A 20,947-nucleotide genomic window follows, 5' to 3' on the forward strand; every position below is an offset into this window, starting at 1 on the left:
CTCAACTGTTGTTGACTTGCTTAAACAAAAAGACCCTGTGCTACAAAATCAGGGTACTCATCCTCCTGTTTTGTTTTTCCCCTTCACTCGTATAGCTACCTAGAAATTTGGAATCAGTCAGTAGTATTAAAGAAGTGATCAAACCATTGTCCTTTGCTTCCAAAATGCTGTCCTTTGCAATCAGTGTAACCAATTTTCAGAACCATGTACTGCTACATTATGCATTTTTCGAAGGAGCTGGGATGAATTTGCATCCTGTGATCTTTTACATTTTCTTCAAAATTTAAATGTTATGAAGTAAGTTGGTTATCTGATGCGTTTTTCCTTTCAGCATCAAGCAAACACAAATCTGGTCATTAGAGTACATTAATGCAAATGTAATGACATTTAAAGTATCTAGTTAGAAATATTTCCATGTCTATACAGAGCCACAGAGATAAATATGAGTCTGTAGATGCAGTTATACTCTCCCAGTCGATGATACAGAAGGGTTTTTGGTTAAGCACTTTTTCTGAAATATGTCAGAACACTGGGAGCAAAGATGGTGCCGGAGAGCAACTTCTCCCAGCCCATCTGCTTTGGGGTTCTTACGATTTTTCTGTCATTGATTCTTTGGGGTTGCTCTTCTGTTTTGTGGACGTCTGTGGAGAGCAGGAATTTCAGGTTGATATTAAATGGAACCATTGAATAAGTTGGGAATAAAATACAAAATAAACTGCTAGAAATACTTAGAAAGGAGAGAGGAAGCAACTAAAGCTTGAAAGGAGTTCTAGTACTCAATACGTTGCGGGCGGAGGGGGGTGGCATGGTAACATGGTGGTTCGTGCTATGCTGTTACAGCTCTAGCGAGTTGGGTTCGGTTTCTGCCGCTGCCTTTAAGGAGTTTGTACATTCTCCCTTGATCTTGTGGGTTTCCTCCAAGTGTTGTTTTCCTCCCACATTCCAAAGACATACAGTAGGTTAATGGGTCTAATTGGGTGGTGCCGCCTTGTGCTGGAAAGGCCATGCTGTGCTTTAAATAAATAAGTAAAGAAATAAACAATAAAACTGCTGCATCTCCGCAGAATTTGCCACACCTGCCCTGAAAAACCTTTATTTGTTTCAGATTTCCATCGCTTGCTGGATTTCACCGTAACGTCGGAGTTGGACCCTGACCTAACAATTAAGTGCACTGAAGCTAAGCAGTTGTGGAGCTCCTCCCACACCACATTCTTCTTGGCTTCTTTCCAGGTTGTTCCAGAATGTACCCAAGCAGTCTGTTGAACAAATATCCTGAGAAAGCAGATGCTCTTTCTCAGCCTGAAATCATCTGACAAAAAACGAAATACTGCCACTGCTGGATATCTACAGAAAAATGACGGAAATTTTCAGCAGGCTCAGTAGCATCTGTGGAGAGAAAAGCAGAATTAATGTGTTGGGCTGATGATCTTTCATCAAGTGGATTTGTAATTGAACTCCACTTCCCCAACTCTAGTTTGGAGGTCAGATCCTAAATCATCCGCACTGCTCGGAAGACTGATAACCTCCACCTGTTTGTCAAAGTCAAAGCAAATTATCAATGTGCGTATATGTCACCATATACTACCCTGAGATTCATTTTAATGCATGCATTCACAGAAAAATAAATAATAATTGTTCCTCAATCTGGTGGTGTGGGACCTGAGGCTCCTGCTCCTCTTAGCCAATGGTGGTAGCAAGAGCACGGCCTGGATGGTGGGGGTTATTGTTGATGGATGTGCCTTCCTGTGGCAGTGCTCCTTGTAAGTATGTTCAATGGTGGGGAGGGATTTTCTTGTAATGGGCTGGGCCGTATCAGCCACTCTCTATAGATTTTTCTGTTCCTGGGCTTTGGTGTTTCACCCGAAGTACTGGTGATCTTAATGCTGCCCAGTCATTAAAACTATTTAAGAATATACTTTTCTTATCTACATTTGCCAAAATCGTTCCATGGTTGATGCAACAATATTTTCAATTTTTGTTTTCTTAGCATGTTGCCTCTTTAAGAAGCAAATTGATATGACAGTGGCCCTTTAATATACTTCCAGCTTGTCACCATGTGTTTTGGGCACATGGGCCAATAATCTTTTTTACACTGTTCACTTGAAAATCAAAGTGCTGTACAATTGACCAGAACTTGAAGAATGCCTTTTTATTATATGATGGGATTTGCTATTATTGAACGGGAATAACACATTTGGTGTAAAAGTAAGTATATTTGTTTTTGCTGGTTGGAAATGAAGGGTGAATGATACCAGCATAATACATGCTTCCCAATTATGGAAAAGTCAGCAATGACGATGCTCAAGGCTATACTCTACAACCTTAGCCAGATGCTGCTTCCCTTCTCCCTTGCACTCCCTTTGTTTACAAACTAGACCACAGCTGAAGCTTATTAACGTTTCCCTATAAAATCTCATGTGAGTAACAACAGCTAAGTAAATGCAGACTTCCTCAGAGAAAGCCAGAAGGAAACTACAAAAAAAAAACACCCTTTAGATTTGTTGTTTACCTTTTAGATATAGCTGTTCCCGATTTAAAGCCAACACCTTTACCTAGGAAGTCTTGTAGGATGAATGCTCAGTCAGACAATTTTTTTGCAGTTTTCCATTATAGTATAATATTAATTTGAAGGCTCTACCTCAATTCTTTCAGCTTCATATCCAAGCAGTGTACTATGCCATTCACAATTTAAACTTGATGGCCTTGAATGACGTTGACATACTTGTGCAGCAACATTGGTGAAGGATATAAAGAGAACATACAGATGACTTATTTCAATGGGTTGGTGTGTATATGGATCAAGCTGCCAGAACTGGTAGAGATAGGCACAATTAGAATCTTTAAAAGACAATTGGATAGATGCGTGGATAGGAAAGGTTTAGAGCCACGGTCCCCAGGCCCTTTGTTTAATAATCTTGGTCCATAGCATTAAAAAAGTTGGGAACCCCTGGTTTAGAGGGATGTGGGCCAAACACAGGCATATGGGACTAGCTCAGTTAAGCAATTTGGTCAGCATGGACAAGTTGGGCTGAAGGGCCTGGTTTCCATTCTATTAGGCTCTAAAACTCTACAACCGGATTGGTTTAAAAACAACAGGACGGTGTGATACATAATGACATTTTTGCAAATGGATCCTGCACGTCCTGTTGTCTTCAAGTATTTCAGACTGCTGACTTGGGCCGGGGCAAATTACGTTCAAAGCAAAACAGCCTGTGCTCCATTTCATCTAATTTTCAGTTTTTCAGAATTGTCCTGGAGGTTCCACTCCTCAAATGAGTCTGAATGGGTAGATGAGGTTGAAGATTTTGCCATGGTCGTGCCATGTCTCAGCTGTGAAATAAACATGCTTCGTGCAGGATTTTGTTCAGGGCAGTTGTTTTGCCAGTTTACCATTTACATGTCTCCTCTTCAGTTAACATAAGACTGTTGGGTTTAAGCCCCTGTTGTCTCAGGTGCTAACCAATTAGCCTCAGAAGTAAAACACTAACCAACTGTGGACTGTGTAATGTTTTTGCACATACACTAATATTTCGGTTCATATTTTTAAAAGAACTTATAAAATGAAATTGGCACACTTAATGTGGGAAATGTCTCCCTGCTTTATGTCACATCAGCAAATTAATAGTTACAATTAATGAGAATGGGAAACACCACCTTCCCCAAGCTCATTTGCACGCAGGAAGAATTCACTCTTGAAAAATTTAAATTTGAAATTTTGTCAACATACTGAAATGAAAAACCCCATGGTTTCTGGCTCGGCTCCATTTACAAACTAACCTTCTATGCAGTTTTGACAAGGATTCAGCGGGAGACTGCCTTACTTTAAACTCCGGCGTGTGGTTGGAGAATAAAACAGAAAAGTAACAAGAACTAATGAAGTGCAGTGCTTGATAAAGGTACCAGGGAATGAAACAGTTTGAGAAGAAGAGGCAGATTTTAAAATACTATGACAGTCTGAGCTAGAGTGAAAACAAGCTTTGTTAGTGGTGAGAGTTGGGGCGGGGTGGAGTTACTAATGGATATAAAAAGTGTGTTCAAACCATGATGTTAAGTGAAAGTAATCAAAATGATGACACGTGAACTTCATTTGCTCATGTTCCTGTAATGAAATCTATTTGTACTGTGGTAAGCAAATTGGCAAGTTATTCAAAGCAATTGAAACAAGTGCCATATGCAAGTTAATTACTATTCTGCACATAGCTTCTTCTGAGATTTAGACTTCCCCATTAACCATTCCAAAATTTATTATTATCCATTTGAGGATCTGAAACCTTTTTTTCTCCAATTTAGCATCTTATAACCATTTCCCTCTTCTCTAAACTTTCTCTTTAAATAACAGTTACTGTACTACATTTGAGAATGTGCTTCTAATTTTGGGGCAGAGGACAACCTGTGTTCTACAAGTCATCCTTCAAATCCTGGAGATTGTGATACCAATCCTGAATGTCCAAAGTGTTCTGCTCTCCAGCACTTTGACTGTCGATAAAATTATCCCAAATACCTATGGCTTTGGATTTGTTTTGCATTAGTTGCAGTTAGCAAACAAATTTAGCTGATGTTCTAGAGTGGGTGAAGTGTGAATATTTTTGAGTGGTTTTGTGCTTTAAACAAATCTCAAGTTTGAAGAATGCAGGACTGTAAATTCTCTACTAATCTCAAACATCGTACTGGCAAGGTAGCGCAGGATGGAGGGAATCCTGCAGTTTCAAAGGTACCATTCTTCAGATGTAACAAAAACATTCCAAAAGCATCTTGCCTATAACAAAATAACCCAAGGCATTTCACAGACCCTCTTCAAGTTTTGATACTAAGCCCCATAAGAAATTTTGCAAATGACTTTGAGTTTATTTTGGCGCTCACAAGAATGACTTTAAAGAAAGAATTTGCAGGGAAAGAGTCCCAGAGCTGAGGCCTTAGCAGCTAATTAAATCTAAGGGTGATCAGGATACTAGAATCAGACCATGTTGATATTTTTGAGGGTCATGAGCCTGTAGAAAATTGCAGAGAAAAGAGGCAGTGAGACCTTGGATGGGTGGGGGGGGGGTGGAATCTAAAGTAAGTGTATAAGCTATAAAGTTGTGATGTTCTCAACTAGCACAGAGTTGTTGGGAGACCAGAATGTGATGCAAATTAGGGCATGGGCAGTAATATTTAGAATAAACCAGACTGGCTGAAAGCATGCTGGAAATGTGAAGACCAGTGGTATAAATAGCATGAGCATGGTGCTTTCAGCAGAGGACAACCTGAGGTAGGGTGAAATTGAGCACTATTAGTGGTGAAAGTAAACAGTCTTTGTTGTGACATGGATACGAGTTCCAACTATCATCTTGCTTTCAGTTGTGGCATCAAAGTTAAGAAGAGTCTGGTTCAGTTTCAGCTTCAGACCGCTTCCAGGGAAGAGAATGGAACCAGTGCCTAAGGCAAAATAATAATAGCTTTGAACATCCCGGAAAGTAGTTGGAGGGAATATCCGATCTGCCTTACAATTGGCAAACAATAATGCAAAAGATTCTGCCGATGCTGGAAATCCAGAGGAACTAACACAAAATGCTGAAGGAACTCAGCAGGTCAGGCACCACCTATTGGAGAGGAGTGAACAGTCGGCGTTTTGGACCTAAATTCTTCATGAAGATTTCCAGCTACTCCTTCCACTCCCACTACTACTACTACTTTACTCTGGCTTCTTCCCCCTTCCTTTCCAGTCTTGATGAAGTGTCTCGCCATAGATGCTGCCTGACCTGCTGAGTTTCTCTGGCATTTTATGCTAAAAGCAGCCAATCTCTTGTGTGTGGGAGGGTGGGAATCTCATTGTTCTCTTCAAAAAAGAGTAACACGGTTCTCCCAGTGTTCTGACTAACATTTATCCATAACCAACACAAAAGAAACAATTGCTTTCATTGCTTTGTCTGAAATATAGTGAGATAGATGTGAAACACTTTGGAACATTCTGATGGCAGGAACATTTTCTTCTTTTACACAGAGATTCTCATTGTACACTGTGGCAAGTTACAAGTACAAACGAGAGGCAGTGCAATCCAGGTGCTGATCACATATCTCCAGTTAAAATAGCTTACTTTTTAGATCCCGCCATGAACCTAGAAAGATGAGGCAGATGGTAAATAAGGTTTCTTGGTACAAGAACATTATAATGATGCTTTAAAATGCACTATTATGAGAATAACACAGATCCTTGATTGCTTAATCCATTTGAGGTGTCTGCTTACATTTGTAATAATCGGTCTGGGTTCTCCATTGATTATGATTATATATGTGGGATGCCTTAGGGGTGTAAATTTAGAGCAGAAAGACGTAACCAAAACTTCTGACCTTTCATTTTACTTTCTGCAGCCGTAATAACAGAAAGTTAAGACTGAACTGTATCTATTCCAAGTGGGTTTCAGTAACAGCATAAGGAGAACAGATCCCACTGCAGTAATCTGGAGGAACAGCTGATATCTTTTATCCCTTAGAAATTTAAAGAAGCCCCTGAGGTAACTTCTATAACATAAAGTCTGCAAGATTGAATCGACATACAGCATTTAAAACATTTTGCATTTAATTGTTAATCTCAGAGCTGTTGCTTTGAGGTTTGAAGGTTCTTTAGAAATAAAGGAAAAAAAGAAGACTTGAAGAATTAAGGCTAAAGTTTGGATTTCTATTAACTTTTGTTTTAAGTCTTTGATTAATTCAAAATGTTTAAAACATACATGCTGTAGGTTTGGAGTTTTAGCTTTATATAACACTTCACTGTTTCAGAATTAACTTCGATTTGATAATGAACTCTGGACAGGGCTGCCTGGGGGGAAGATATCAATGCTTTAATCCATCTGTTGTAGCAGACAGTAACTGAATTAACGTTAGATTCTGTAATTTCAATGAACTATGAACTGGTGCACATACAGCTGAAAGCTACTAAGGAATAAATATCAATTAGAAAAGCCTGAAGGATTGCACAGTAATGTATGAACAAGTTTTGTGATACTAATGATTCAATAGCAATGAGTTGCAGTCACTAGTGGTTTTGTTTACGTTTATGTTTACCACTAGTGGTATTTTGAATGGAACCTTGTAATCATTTCTAGTTTGTACGGCTCCCTGTTTTCTGATTGAAAAAATCATCAACTGTCCTGTTCTGATATCCAACAGGTAAAAAGTTGGCTGGGTATTTTTTTAAAAAAAGCCAAGTATCTGCGTTTGTATGGTGCTTTTACACATCCTGAGTGCACCATGGTACCTGACAATGGGGGAGATCTGAGAACGGTGCCCCCCCTGCCCCCCTTGGGAACTCAGTGTTTTGTATATGATAATAACAGTATTTTACTATGAAATTTTAAATAATTTTGTAAATCCCTGATCACTATGCATTTTTGTGTGATTTTTTTTAAAAGAACCTGATAAACAATGAATTACTTCTGAAGGATTGGATGTAGCTGTAAACTTCCAATCTCAGCAAATGGGTTGAGATATTTTGCAAGCTATAAAGTATGGTATGAATCACTACATTCTGGGGGCTGTTGCAAAATTTTCTGAGCTTTAAAGCTACTTTGGTTCATTAAAGAGTTGTTGGCTTGCAGCCAGTTGGTAATAGCAGCAGTTTTACTAATTAACATAGGGTCATGGCATGGGATTGCAATATTAGATGCATGTATTACCTCCTTGCTGAGAGAAAGCAGCATTAGTGCTGAAATTTAAACTGTGAACTGAGAGTACTGGATTAATGCTCACTTGCCAACATCAGATTCTGTTATTTCAATAAACTATCAACCTGTGTGTAGTTGAAAATGCTAAGCTAGTAAAGGAGGTTTGTTAAGTCTGAGACCATGGCCAGAAAGTATATGTGGCCAAGGGGGAAAAAAAAGTTTTGGACAGCTTCCAATAGCTGCATTTAAAATCAAAGTGCTCTGTTTGCCATTTAAATGAACGGGAAATGGAGCATTGCAAGTTTTGGACTTTGAGCCAGATTTATGGCCTAGCAGCCACAGAATCATTATTAATACAGGGGGTTGGGGAGTCCGATTACAAGACTTTTCAATATAATGTCTTGGGTATTTCAATACTTGTTTCTGCTTGAAAGGTAAACTTCTGCTTAACTGGACTTGTTGTATCTGAGTGTTACTAAAGGTACAGTTGAAGATCTGTAAATGAGAGACATTTTCAATTACATTTTTTTCTCCACTCTGCGATCCGTGGTTTACTGCCTCCTCCTCCTGAGGATAGAAATAGATTTTGGATGCAACCATAAACGCAGTATTTGTGTGTGGCCACTGTTGGTGTGAGATATTGATCATATTGTGGGGTCTCACTCCTGTACTCAATTCTGCACTGCCAGTGTCCATTTATATTCATTTCCCAGCAGGTTTCAGAGGAGTGACAATGATACAGAAGTCAAGGTTCAGTTCACCTTCTTATAAATCTAAATTCTGATTTCTTCCCAGAAATTGAGTTAGTTAATTTCATTTGAACAATAAAAGCAGAAGGACTTTGCAAAATGGCACTCACTCTGAGGGAGCAGCACATTTACTTTATGCCTGGTTATTGCCAGTAGGAAGGTGCATCTTCCTATAGAAAGTTGCAAAAGATGAATCTCTCATTCGCACCTCCACTTCCTTTAGTTCTCATAGCAACACTCTTAATATAGAGTTTACGTCTCAGCCATTATATGATACAGAACATTGCAGCACAGTACAGGCCCTCTTAACCTGTTCTAAGGTCATTCCTACCATTCCCTCCTTCATAAACCTCAATTTTTCAGTCATCCATATGCTTATCTAAGAGTTTCTTAAATGCCCCTAATGTATCTGCCTCTACCACCACTCACCTGCCAATGGACCACTTGCAGTCAAAAAAAGTAATGTCTAATGCATTGCAATTCTTTAACAGGTGTTATTTTTTCACTGAAAGCTTTAGAAATGACTAAACTGCTGTCATTTTCAAAATTTTCTCAGATCAATATCTAAGGAATTTCAAACCACCTAGCAGATGGCAATTACTCCACCAACTGAATTCTGACTTCAGGCACAGAAACCACTATGCATAGCCATGCTGTGTTCCTCATGCAATATTTTAACAGTTTTTGGTCCACGTTCCAGGAATATTAAACATTAAAAAGTGTGTTCCAGTGTACTGGGTGCTATTAAAATTGCATCTGCACTTTGCACAGGAATTAATCTTCACTTAATGTGAATTCCTTTTTTTCTTATAAGCAGTATAAGTTCTTATAACACACCCTGCCATGAAAACAACTGGGGGTCAAGTCAGAAACTTCCTTAAAATTTGTATGACCACTTATAAAACATGGAGCATCACCATATAGTAGCAGGCTCGTTGGCTGTCCATGTCTGCACCAACCATGCCTATCTAGCTAATTAATTTAGCTGCATGCGGTCCATTCACCTTGCCTGTTCAGATGTCCGTCTAATTTCCTCTTAAACATTGCTGTTATATCTGCTTCTCTCACGTCCCAGGCACATTTCCCTCCTTTAAAAATTTTCCACTTTTCAGATTAAGCTTATGCCCTGTGGTTATCTTTCCACACTGAGAAAAGCACTGCCAATCTACTCTATCTATGCATCTCATATAAACTTCAAGAAGGTTTTCCCTCAGCGTCTGACGCTCCAGAGAAAACAGTCCAAGTTTGTCCCACCTCTCCTTATAGCTAATAGGCTCCATTCTAAGTAAAACCCTGATGGAACTCTTTTGCACCCTCTCCAAAGCTTCCACATCCTTCATAAAGTGTATAGTAACTAGAATTTAATAGTCCAGATGCGGCAGAACCAAAGTTTATACAACTAAAAAAGTGACTTGCCATCTTTTGTACTCAGTTCCCTGACTAATGAAGGCAAGCAGGCCAATTGCCACCTTGACCAAACTGTCCACTTGGTGTTGTCACCCTCAAGGAGCTATGGGAGTTGTACATTGTTGCAGGTACTTGATTCCTGATTTTAACTTGCAAACTTATCTTTGTTTCGAACAAAAATGGAAAGCAAACTGAAAGGGGGAAAAAAAGGAAAGCAAGATAGAAAAAAATGCAGAAGAGACATAATGCATTAAAAAGGCTAAAGAGAAAAAGATTAAGATGCTCACCATTGTAAAATGTGTTCTAGCTCAAGCAGTGATGGAAGGCATTTGGAAAGGGACCAAAGTAGGAAACGAATTTTCTTCGGTCTTCTATTGAAATGAAATGGAGAGGTAAAAGCAACTTTTGCTGCTTTACTGCCGGTTTCTGTTTCATTTGTGGAAATGTTGAGGCAGATCAACAACTGAATTGACCGAAGAAAATATCTCACGTTATTCCCTAAATGAGATGTAACTTACTCTTTCAAAACTAGTTCACTGTTTTCTTATTGGATTGTAAATGGGAAAGGATTTTAGCTTCAAGCAGCTGTTAGATGAGAGTGTCACTTTAAGGTACGTCCGACTACCCAGAATGTCATGCATCTGGGCTGTCCAACTGACTGTGGATCAGGAATGGGAATGATGATGCTCAGGTGTTTCCAACATTGTCACACATTTTTGAATTATTTTCTTCCTCCTGCATTAAATGCAGCTATTACTCTGATACATCCCATTACCTAATACACTGCTCGATTCTTCTCAGTGAGCCAGATAACACTGGAGTCCTGGCTTGGGCTTCCACATGGGTATCTCTGGCTTAAACCTTCTTTGACATCAGGCTGCTGTTTACATTGTAAAAAACACTCCTATATTCCATTCCTTGCATTCTATAGGTTGGAAAGCGATCTGATCAACTCTATGGGATGAGTAGACTCACTGTGTTGTTCTACTTTAATAATCTACACCCAGTCCCTCAGGTTTGTCCTCCATGTAATGCATGTTTCCTTATTCTGTTTGTAAAATTATCTCTTAAGGTGTAAGAAATGATTTATAACATCAGCATTCCTCGATTGTCTAGTGCACAAGATTCTCCTTGAGTTGCTTTTTTGACTCTGTTCTCAATCTTGACTTTTCCCTTTAGATAGTAGAGAACTTGTATTCATCTAACATTTTTATGACCTACAGATATGCCATTGTGGTTGCAGCAACCTCAATTCTTTTGTGCACAGCAAGCTCCCATAAACAGCAATAAAATAATGGTAAAATAATTCATAGCATCTCCTGAAAACACATCGTTTCTTCCTTATCACATTGCTATTTTTCTGACCTTCAAAAGAAAGTGGATTTCCCCTCTGAGAAAAGTGGGAATTACTTGACCTCACTTTTCATCATTTCTTCTTTTCATTTGCAGATGAGATGGTCCCCGGAGATAATTTTGCCAGGACGTAAGCAGCCAGGTAAGAAAGCGATGTGCTTGGATCTGGGGGAAGTTAAAACCACACCAACACAAGTAGTAGAACCTTCAAAATGGTTCATTTTTCTTGGTGTTTGAACATATTAGTTTAATAAGGCAACCAGTATTGTCTGAGTTATGTTATTTAAGACTTTACTGTACCTCCAAGGTATGTTATGAATGGTACAACTGGTCATGAATCATTAAAGACATTGTATGTTACATTATTTTCCTGCCTGTCAATCATAACAGGACAGCCTCCTCTTAGTCCATTCTCTAGTACCTATAAACCAATATAGTGTATTCAATGGTGGAGTTGTTGGTAACTAGCCTGATGTCACCATTTGGATTAGTTTCAGTGCAGAGAGTGTGGGGATGCCCAGCAGGATTAAAGTCAAAGCAGTTGAAAGCACAGATGAACTTCTTTTGACCTAATAACCATCCTGGAGAAGAGAGTGGTTCGACCAGGTAACTTTTCCCAAAAAATAACCTCAGTACTCAACTAGCCATTGCACAAGATTAGTTAATGCCCAGTGTGCTGGATGGTTTAAAGTGCTCCATCTGCTGTGTTGGCCTTTAGACTGATTTGCGGTGGAGACCAAGTTATTGGGTAGATTTAAAAATGGAGGTTGATAGGTTCTTGAGCAGTAAAGGTGTCAAAAATAACGGGGAGAAAGCAGTAGGACAGGATTGAGAGAAGATAATAAATCAGCCATGAGTGCGTCATAGAGTAGACTCAATAGGCCAAATGGTCTAATTCTGTCTCTGTCAGTGGTCTTATGGCTAAAATTTTGAGGATCAGAGAAAAGTTAAGGTCAGCTATTGCACTTCTTAAAGTAACATATACTAGAGGAAATAACTATTAGTTTAATATTAACAAAAATCATGGGAAATAATCTCAGATTTATTATATACTTTATTAATACTAATCAGAGAGGCACACTACTATAGTGCTAATATTGCAACTTAGCAAGTTTTGGTTTGCAAGTATAAATAGATGTTGCCTGTTTAAAATTCATTTGGAGAACATACTAAATAAACAAAATAATAAATTTAATAAGACAATGGAATGATCTCCCCTATTTTTGGCTTGCTAGCACCAAATAAGGCCCCAGTAAAATCAAAACAAAATATGTATATAAAAAACATTTGAAACAACACTCAGATTGGTTATGCCCAGAAGTAGTGCCAAAACATGACTTCCCTCAATTTAGTTCAGCAACAACAAACAGGCTTCAACCCTCCAACTCAATGACAATCTGAGTGCAGCAAACACCCTGTACCTGGCAGAGAGGAAAGAGGCTGTAGAGAAATCTTTCAGATTCACACACACACATCCCAGCCAACAAGATATCTGCCGGGTGGGAGATCCTATATAGAGAGATACCTAGAAGGGCTATTGATAAAAGATCTTGACAGGAGGTACCTATTGTTGTCTCCTCTAGGATAGGTCAAGTTGAGCTGCACAAAAAAGGAAAGACTGCTATGTAGATGCATTTGCACATTCTGCATGCATATGCATGAATGTGTGTGCACATGCACAAACGTGATCATACAAGCCTTCCACATACTCCACCATCTCCCATGCCAAATGCCCTTCACCAAAGCAGAATTGATAGTGATAGTTTGTTACAGTGCCAGTGTAGAGAAGAAATTTACCGCAAGGTCACTGGAGCTGTTGGTGATGGAAAGAGGTGGAATGATGGGAACACAGAAGACACAGGTGTAAGCAGGTGGCTTAGTGTCTAGAATTATTATGTGCACTGTTTTAAAGAGTAGTAATGAAATAAACTGTTAGGTCAAGAGATACTCTCTCTGTGGACGAAAGATCATACTTTCTTCTTCAGAATGGTGTTTGGCAAGTTCATGCAGATTGTGGAAACACTGTATGAATTGTCTCCTTTGAAATATCTACACTATCTGTTGAACCTTGCTGAGGCAAAAATGTGTCCACCAAGAGTGTGTTTGCAAATTTCTTAAGCAAATCTCCTATCTCACTTTCTATGTTAAAACAACTTCGTCATCTTCAATGTCTTTTCTTACTTATTTTGTACAGTATCTTGGCCTCCCACTTTTTGATTCTGAGGTAAGGAAGAAGGTACTATTTACTCTGTCTCGGCCCCTCATAATTTTATAGAAACAACACACATCAAAGTTGCTGGTGAACGCAGCAGGCCAAGCAGCATCTATAGGAAGAGGCGCAGTCGACGTTTCAGGCCGAGACCCTTCGTCAGGACTTTTATAGATTTTATATAATTTTATAGAGCTCACTTGTTTTTTAAACCTCATTCTCCAATCTTCCAACAATGTCAGTTTATCCAATTTTTCCCTCTGACTGAAATCTTCTTGTGCAAACAACATTCACATAAATCTCCTCTTCACTTTTTCCAGTGTGATCACATCTTTCCTGTAATGTGACCTGAACTGAGAGCAAGTCTAACAACCATTCCATACAATTGTTGCACACCTTTCTGGTTCTTGTATTGTATTCCTTCACTAGGAGAGAGAAAGCATATTCTTATCTTCTTGAATGGTTACCTCTTAAGGATCTATGAACATGCATTCCAATGCCTGCCTATTCCTAAGAATCTAAATCATTAATAACTACATCAAGAAGCAAGGGACCAAATAATGAACACTGTGAAACTTCACTGGTAGCAATTTTCCAGTTGCAAAAACATCTGTCAGTCATAACCCTCAGCTTTCTTGCACTGAATCAATTTTGGATCCAATTATATCCTCTCCCTGGGATCTCATGGGCTGTACTTTTTTGACCAGCCAAACATGTGGGACCTAGTCTAAAGCCTTGCTGAAGTGTATGTTCTTTGAACTTAGAAGTTTGTAGTTTGCAATTGACATATCTACTATTCTTGTTGGCTCCTCAAAACAAGTTCAATCACATTAGTCAGTCACGATAAATCTTAACAACTTAATGCTGAATGTCTTTGATTAATCTGTGCCTTTTCAAATTAAGATTCGTTACCATCCCTAGGAATTGATTCCATTAATTTTCTGGCACTAAATTTAAACTAACCCATCCTCAATTACTTTATTTATCCTTTCTGCCCTTTCTAATCATAAGAACAGCATTAGCAGTCCTTTAATCCTCCAACACCACTCCTGTAGCCTAGGTGATTTAAAGAATAATGGCCTAACTCTCTACAGTTTCTTCATATAACCATATAACAATTACAGCACGGAAACAGGCCATCTCGGCCCTTTTAGTCCGTGCTGAACTCTTACTCTCACCTAGTCCCACCAACCTGCACTCAGCCCATAACCCTCCATTCCTTTCCTGTCCATGTATCTATGCAATTTAACTTTAAACGACAACATCGAACCTGCCTCAACCACTTCTGCTGGGAGCTCGTTCCACACAGCTACCACTCTCTGAGTAAAGAAGTTCCCCCTCATGTTACCCCTAAACTTTTGCCCTTTAACTCTCAACTCATGTCCTCTTGTTTGAATCTCCCCCATTCTTAATGGAAAAAGCCTATCCACGTCAAGTCTATCAATCCCCCTCATAATTTTAAACACCTCTATCAAGTCCCCCCTCAACCTTCTACGCTCCAAAGAATAAAGACTTAACTTGTTCAACCTTTCTCCGTAACTTAGGAGATGAAACCCAGGCAACATTTTAGTAAATCTCTTCTGTACTCTCTCAATTTTATTGACGTCTTTCCTATAATTCGGTGACCAGAACTGTACACAATACTCCAAATTTGGCCTTACCAATGCCTTATACAATTTCAATATTACATCCCAACTCCTATACTCAATCCTCTGATTAATAAAGGCCAGCATACCAAAAGCTTTCTTCACCACCCTATCCACATCAGATTCCACCTTCAGGGAACTATGCACCATTATTCCTAGATCCCTCTGTTCTATTGCATTCTTCAATGCCCTACCATTTACCATGTATGTCCTATTTTGATTAGTCCTACCAAAATGTAGCACCTCACATCTTTCAGTATTAAACTCCATCCACCATCTTTCAGCCCACTCTTCTAACTGGCCTAAATCTCTCTGCAAGCTTTGAAAACCTACTTCATTATCCACAACACCACCTATCCTAGTATCATCTGCATACTTACTAATCCAATTTACCACCCCATCATCCAGATCATTAATATATATATAAGACAAACAACTTTGGACCCAGTACAGATCCCTGAGGCACACCGCTACACGCCATCCTCCAATCTGACACACAGTTATCCACCACTACTCTCTGGCATCTCCCATCTAGCCACTGCTGAATCCATTTTACTACTTTGATATTAATGTCTAACAGTTGAACCTTCCTAACTAACCTTCCGTGTAGAACCTTGTCAAAGGCCTTACTGAAGTCCATATGGACAACATCCACCACTTTACTCTCATCAACTTTCTTAGTAACCTCATCACAAAATTCAATAAGATTCGTCAAACATGATCTTCCACGCACAAATCCATGTTGACTGTTCCTGATCAGACCCTGTCTATCCAGATAATTATATATACCATCTCTCAGAATACATTCCATCAATTTACCCACCACTGACATCAAACTCACAGGCCGATAATTGCTAGGTTTACTCTTAGAACCCTTTTTAAACGATGGAACCACATGAGCAATACGCCAATCCTCTGGCACCATCCCCGTTTCTAATGACATTTGAACTATTTCTGTCAGAGCCCCTGCTATTTACACACTAACTTCCCTCAAGGTCCTAGGGAATATCTTGTCTGAACCCAGAGACAAATCCACTTTTATATTCCTTAAAAGCGCCAGTATTTCCTCTTCTCTAATCATCATACTTTCCATAACTACCCTTCTTGTTTCCTTTACTTTACACAATTCAATATCCTTCTCCTTAGTGAATACCGAAGAAAAGAAATTGTTCAAGATCTCCCCCATCTCTTTTGGCTGTGCACATAGCCGTCCACTCTGATTCTCTAAGGGACCAATTTTATCCCTCACTATCCTTTTGCTATTAATATAACTGTAGAAACCCTTTGGATTTATTTTCACCTTACTTGCCAAAGCAGCCTCACTTGGAGGTTTTAACAGTTTGCAATATATTTCATCCTAACTTGATGATTGGTCCAACTTAAAAGATGCTAACCCCTTAAATAATTCCCTTTTTATATTGCGCACAATGCATCACACAAAACCTCCTTGTGAGCAGTGTCAGCATCGCCCTTCCCTTTTGTCAATTTATTCCCCCACCCATGCAGAGTCAGAGTCATACTCTACATGGAAGCAGGTGCTTCAGTGCAACTGGGCCATGCTGAACATGATTCCCAACTAAACTAATCCCATTTGTCTGCGTTTAGCCCAATATTCCTTTAAACCTTTCCTATACATATACCTGCCTATTTCTCTCTGACTGTTCAGAGGTCTGTTTTAAATGTTGTTACAGTACCTGCTTCAACCATTGCCTCTGAGTGGAAAAGAATTGCCCCTTATGTTCCTATTAAACCTTCCCCTATCAACCAAAAACCTATACACTGTAGCCCTTGATTCCCCAACCCTGGGTAAAAAACTATGTGCATTCATCCTGTCAATGTCCCCTGCATTTTATATCCTTTTATAAGATTATCCTTTATTCTTCTATGCTCCAACGAAAAGGAAGTTCCAGCTTGTTCATCCTCTCTCCATAATTCAGCTTTTCAAATCCTAGCAACATCCTCATAAATCTCCTCATACCATCCAACTGAATGCTTTTCTCATCAATACTAGGCCCTCATATTTTCTTAACTATCCCCTTGATTTTTTATTAAACCATGATCTGAAAGAAAGTCTGATATTGTATTCATCAATAATTCATTGTGACCTCACTTTGCTTACCTTGCTGCATTCTATTCTGTAAGGCTTTCCTTTTCCTACTAATCATATTTTGAATGGACTTGTCAACAATGTTCCCTCTAATTATTTTTACAGCTACCCGAACCAAACATTGTTCTGAGTAGGAAGTTTTTACACGGCCTGAAAACTGCATGATACTTTAATAAAACATAAATAAGAAAATTCCAGCTGTGAGGTAATAAAGGCTATGTGCGTGGGAGTATTTGAGTTACTGTGAGGCTGGGATCCATACTGTTGAGAGAGAACAGTACTTGTCATCTAAGGAGTTCTAAATTTGGTAGTTCTATTGGGAGTGTGTTTACTGTGAACATCCTGAGTATTTCCCATTGCTCTGCAACAGATTTATTGTCGTATATTATTCCAGTGTACTTCTGCAAAATCACTTCTTAGCTTACTAAAACTGGCCTTGCACCAATTTCCTACCATTTCATTTTCACCACTTGTTAAATCTAACTGGACTGCAGTCGTTGTCACAAAAGTGGTCTCCACCTGATGCTCCTTTCCCCTGCACAGTTTCATTCATAGTGTCCTTGAGCTGTATAGCGCAGAAACACGTCCTTGGGCCCAACTTGTCCGTGCTGTCTAAGATGCCCATGCATCCATTGAAACTAAATCCAGAGTTGTCTTTTCTCTTGTTGGACTTGCTATATCCTGGGTAACACAATGTTTGATTGCAGTTAGGGAATTATATGCCATCTCTATCTTTTCATATTGACAGTATAAAAACATGATATTTTGGTAATTAAAATCCTTCTACTGTCTTTCTTTTTTTGCTTTTGTCTGAAATGTGTCAGAAAATTTGCTGTATAGTTTAGCTCTGACTGTTGAAATGTCTATTGTATAGACCCAGGATTATGAAAACTTAATTTATGGTGCTTAGTTCAACCTATATATGTACATTTGATGATCCTTCCAAATGTCATCTCTGCGCACCTGTGTTTATGGGTGGGTCTTGTTTTGGCTCAGTTCCTGTGTTAGATTTACAGCGTGGGAGGTCGTCTTCATCATTAGATTACGCTGACATCAGATCATAAAAGTGGTAGGAACTTTTGCAAAATTAGTTCTCCCCCCCCCACACACACATACATACACACACACACACACACACACACACACACACACACACACACACACACACACACACACACAAAGTTCTGCTAATGAAAGCTGGCCAATTGAGAGCAAGAACTCGTACTCGTTTGGTGCCCCAGCAGGTTCCTGATGCTGCTGATAAATGATCAGGCCCATGTAGGTTGGACATAGTGAATATTTTCTGCGACTGAACCAGCACATAACTAAAGGTGTTGACTCCGAGAAGGAACTGAGCTCCGGCTGAGTCTGCTTCGATGGTGGATCCCGCAGCCTTCATTCTCACTGCTACCACTTCAATTCCTTTTTCCACCATGTCCTCAAACTTCTGTCACTGCCCCACCAGCATTTCTTATCACCTGGAATGGTGTCCCGCCTCCTGTTTTAACTTATGATATGCCTTTTTTAATATGGATAGCAAGATCTGCTTTGTTAATTAAAATTTATATAAAACTGACCTTGGTGCAGAATGGAACATCAGGTGGAGGGGAGATCGCACTTAAGTTCATTCACTGTAAACCAAACTTTGGCATATGGTTTCCTTGAAGTGAGTCTCCTACTGTCGTAGACAGGCCACTCCTCTGCCACCTATCCTATCCATCAAAACCCTTCTGACACCATTTATCACCATGCCATATGCTCTGCTTACCCCCAGCATACCAAGAGAGAAGACAAGACTTAGTTCTCGACTAAACAGAGTCAGCCTCTTCGGACAAGTGTGCCTGATCAAATTCAAAATCAAATCAGAATCAAGTTCAATTATCATTCAACCATACATGAACACATTTGAACAAAACAATGTTCCTCTGGGGCCATGGTGCAAAACCTACACTGCAGATTCAAAATAGAGAGTGAAAACATATATATAGCCCAAGTCCCTGAGCAACATGTCCCACAAATGGATGGTACAGTTCCCGGCAGTGTGCAGACGCATGTAGTCCAGCTTTGATCAGCTTTGTACAGCAGTTTTGGGAAGTGCTGGTGCTAGTGGGTAAGGAAGGAAGTTTGAAGATGACAGCCCACCATAAGTTTTGGGAGTTAGACATGGCTCTTGACTGGATCTATGCAAGCTGAGAAATCATTGTAGGACAGTACTATCGGCTCAGGATACTACAGGACAAATGTTGCCTGCTCTTGTTTCATGTAGTACCGTGGCATTGTATTCCAACCAAGTAGGAGAGACGAGACTGTAGATGCTGGAATCTGGAGCTGGAGGAACTTGGGTCAGGTTTCAGGTCGAAACTCGGCATCGTACCTCATGCCGTGCTTCAATCTGAAATGTCACCAATCCCTTTCCCCTACCTCGGATGCTGCTCGACCTGCTGGCTTCCTCCACCAGAATGTTCACTGCTCCAACCAAGTCAGAGTAGTCACAATGCATAGTGGTTGATAAGGGCATAAGCATTGCACCACATAAAGCAAAATATGTATCATTCTTCAGCTAGATTGCAAAGTGTAAATGCTGGATAAGTTCACAGAGAGTTCAGTGGAGAGGCTGGAGACATTCTGGCTCTAGTACTTTGTCTCCTTAGGATTGTTTTCCTTTGGTTTGCATGTGGCACAGAATGACCTGCGTGAGACACGAGTTGACATAAACAGATTTGCAACATCTAATGAATTTGACCTATTGCCAGCATTTCACTTCCTCTGAACTTGAAACTACTGAAGAAAAAGGTCAAATTAAATAGAGTACTGCTGTATAATATTAGAATTTCCTTTCAGCATTGGGAGTAATGGTATGGAATCAGAAATACTAAGCGGTAATGAGTTTGTATGTGGTGGTAATATCCATACCACATTGGTCTTTCGTATAAACTGTGAATTAGATAGCAAGACAATGTTCTTGTTATCTCCCCCATCTAGTATGATGTTCTATTTCTTTGAAACCGTGTCTTAATCATAAAATTATTTAAGTGAATTTTTATCCTTAATATTCTTTTCATAATAGATGCAGCCTAAAATTGTTGCTAATATGATTACTAGTTTTTTGTAGGAGATTCAACTCAATCACTTGCATATTTATAAGTGACTTTCTATCATCAGAATTTGGCTTTCTTCCAGAATTTCTGGTGACCTAAAACGAATGTGCTTGCCAGCACCATCAATTAAGAGATCTAAATATTTGCAACTTTTTTATATGATTGTCTGCTATCAAGTCTGTGCTTCAGGATATGTTCACAATTAATCCATCTGGAATTGGTTAGCTATTTATACAAACTTCACAGAAGACGTGGGTAAGAGATCTAAAGATAACTTGGCTCACTGAGGACTGAAGAGCGATTTGTCAGTAATCCACTGGGTTTCTGTTTGTAGTAAATGATAAAAGTTCTGATCAAAACACTGGCACTTATATAGCTTAGGTAGTCACCAAAATGGAAACAGGTCATCCAAGGGACCACTAAGGTGAAGAGGCTATAGTTCAAATGTAAGAGATGAGCCTGAATATTGGTGATGCAGATTGAAGGTTTTGGAAGTTCGTGACTGTAGAATTGCTTTCCACACAGATACACATCAATAAAGGATGCAAAGAGGAGGTCAGTGTTTCCAGGTTGTGAGTGTAGGACATCAGGACTGAATGAAGAGGGAAAATAGCCATAATATGAAATTAGGGTGGTACTGGCTATATAGGTCCTGTTACAAGATTTCCATCTGAAATGTTGACAATTTCTACCCCCCCCACCCCACGGATGCTGCTTGACCTGCTGAATTCGTCCTAC

At 39.4% G+C, this 20,947-nt stretch overlaps 1 protein-coding gene across 16 annotated transcripts in view; it reads left to right on the forward strand.

Annotated features, from left to right (window-relative positions):
* Positions 1 to 20,947, forward strand: part of sema6dl (sema domain, transmembrane domain (TM), and cytoplasmic domain, (semaphorin) 6D, like) — a 357,548-nt gene that overhangs the window by 129,416 nt on the left and 207,185 nt on the right. For all 16 annotated transcript variants that reach the window (XM_063066000.1, XM_063066004.1, XM_063066002.1 and 13 more), the window contains one exon: positions 11,246 to 11,291. The gene's annotated coding sequence lies outside the window, so the exon portion shown is untranslated. The remainder of the gene's footprint in view (positions 1 to 11,245; positions 11,292 to 20,947) is intronic.

Source organism: Mobula hypostoma, chromosome 13, assembly GCF_963921235.1.
Source record: "Mobula hypostoma chromosome 13, sMobHyp1.1, whole genome shotgun sequence".
NCBI classification, from domain to species: Eukaryota; Metazoa; Chordata; class Chondrichthyes; order Myliobatiformes; family Myliobatidae; genus Mobula; species Mobula hypostoma.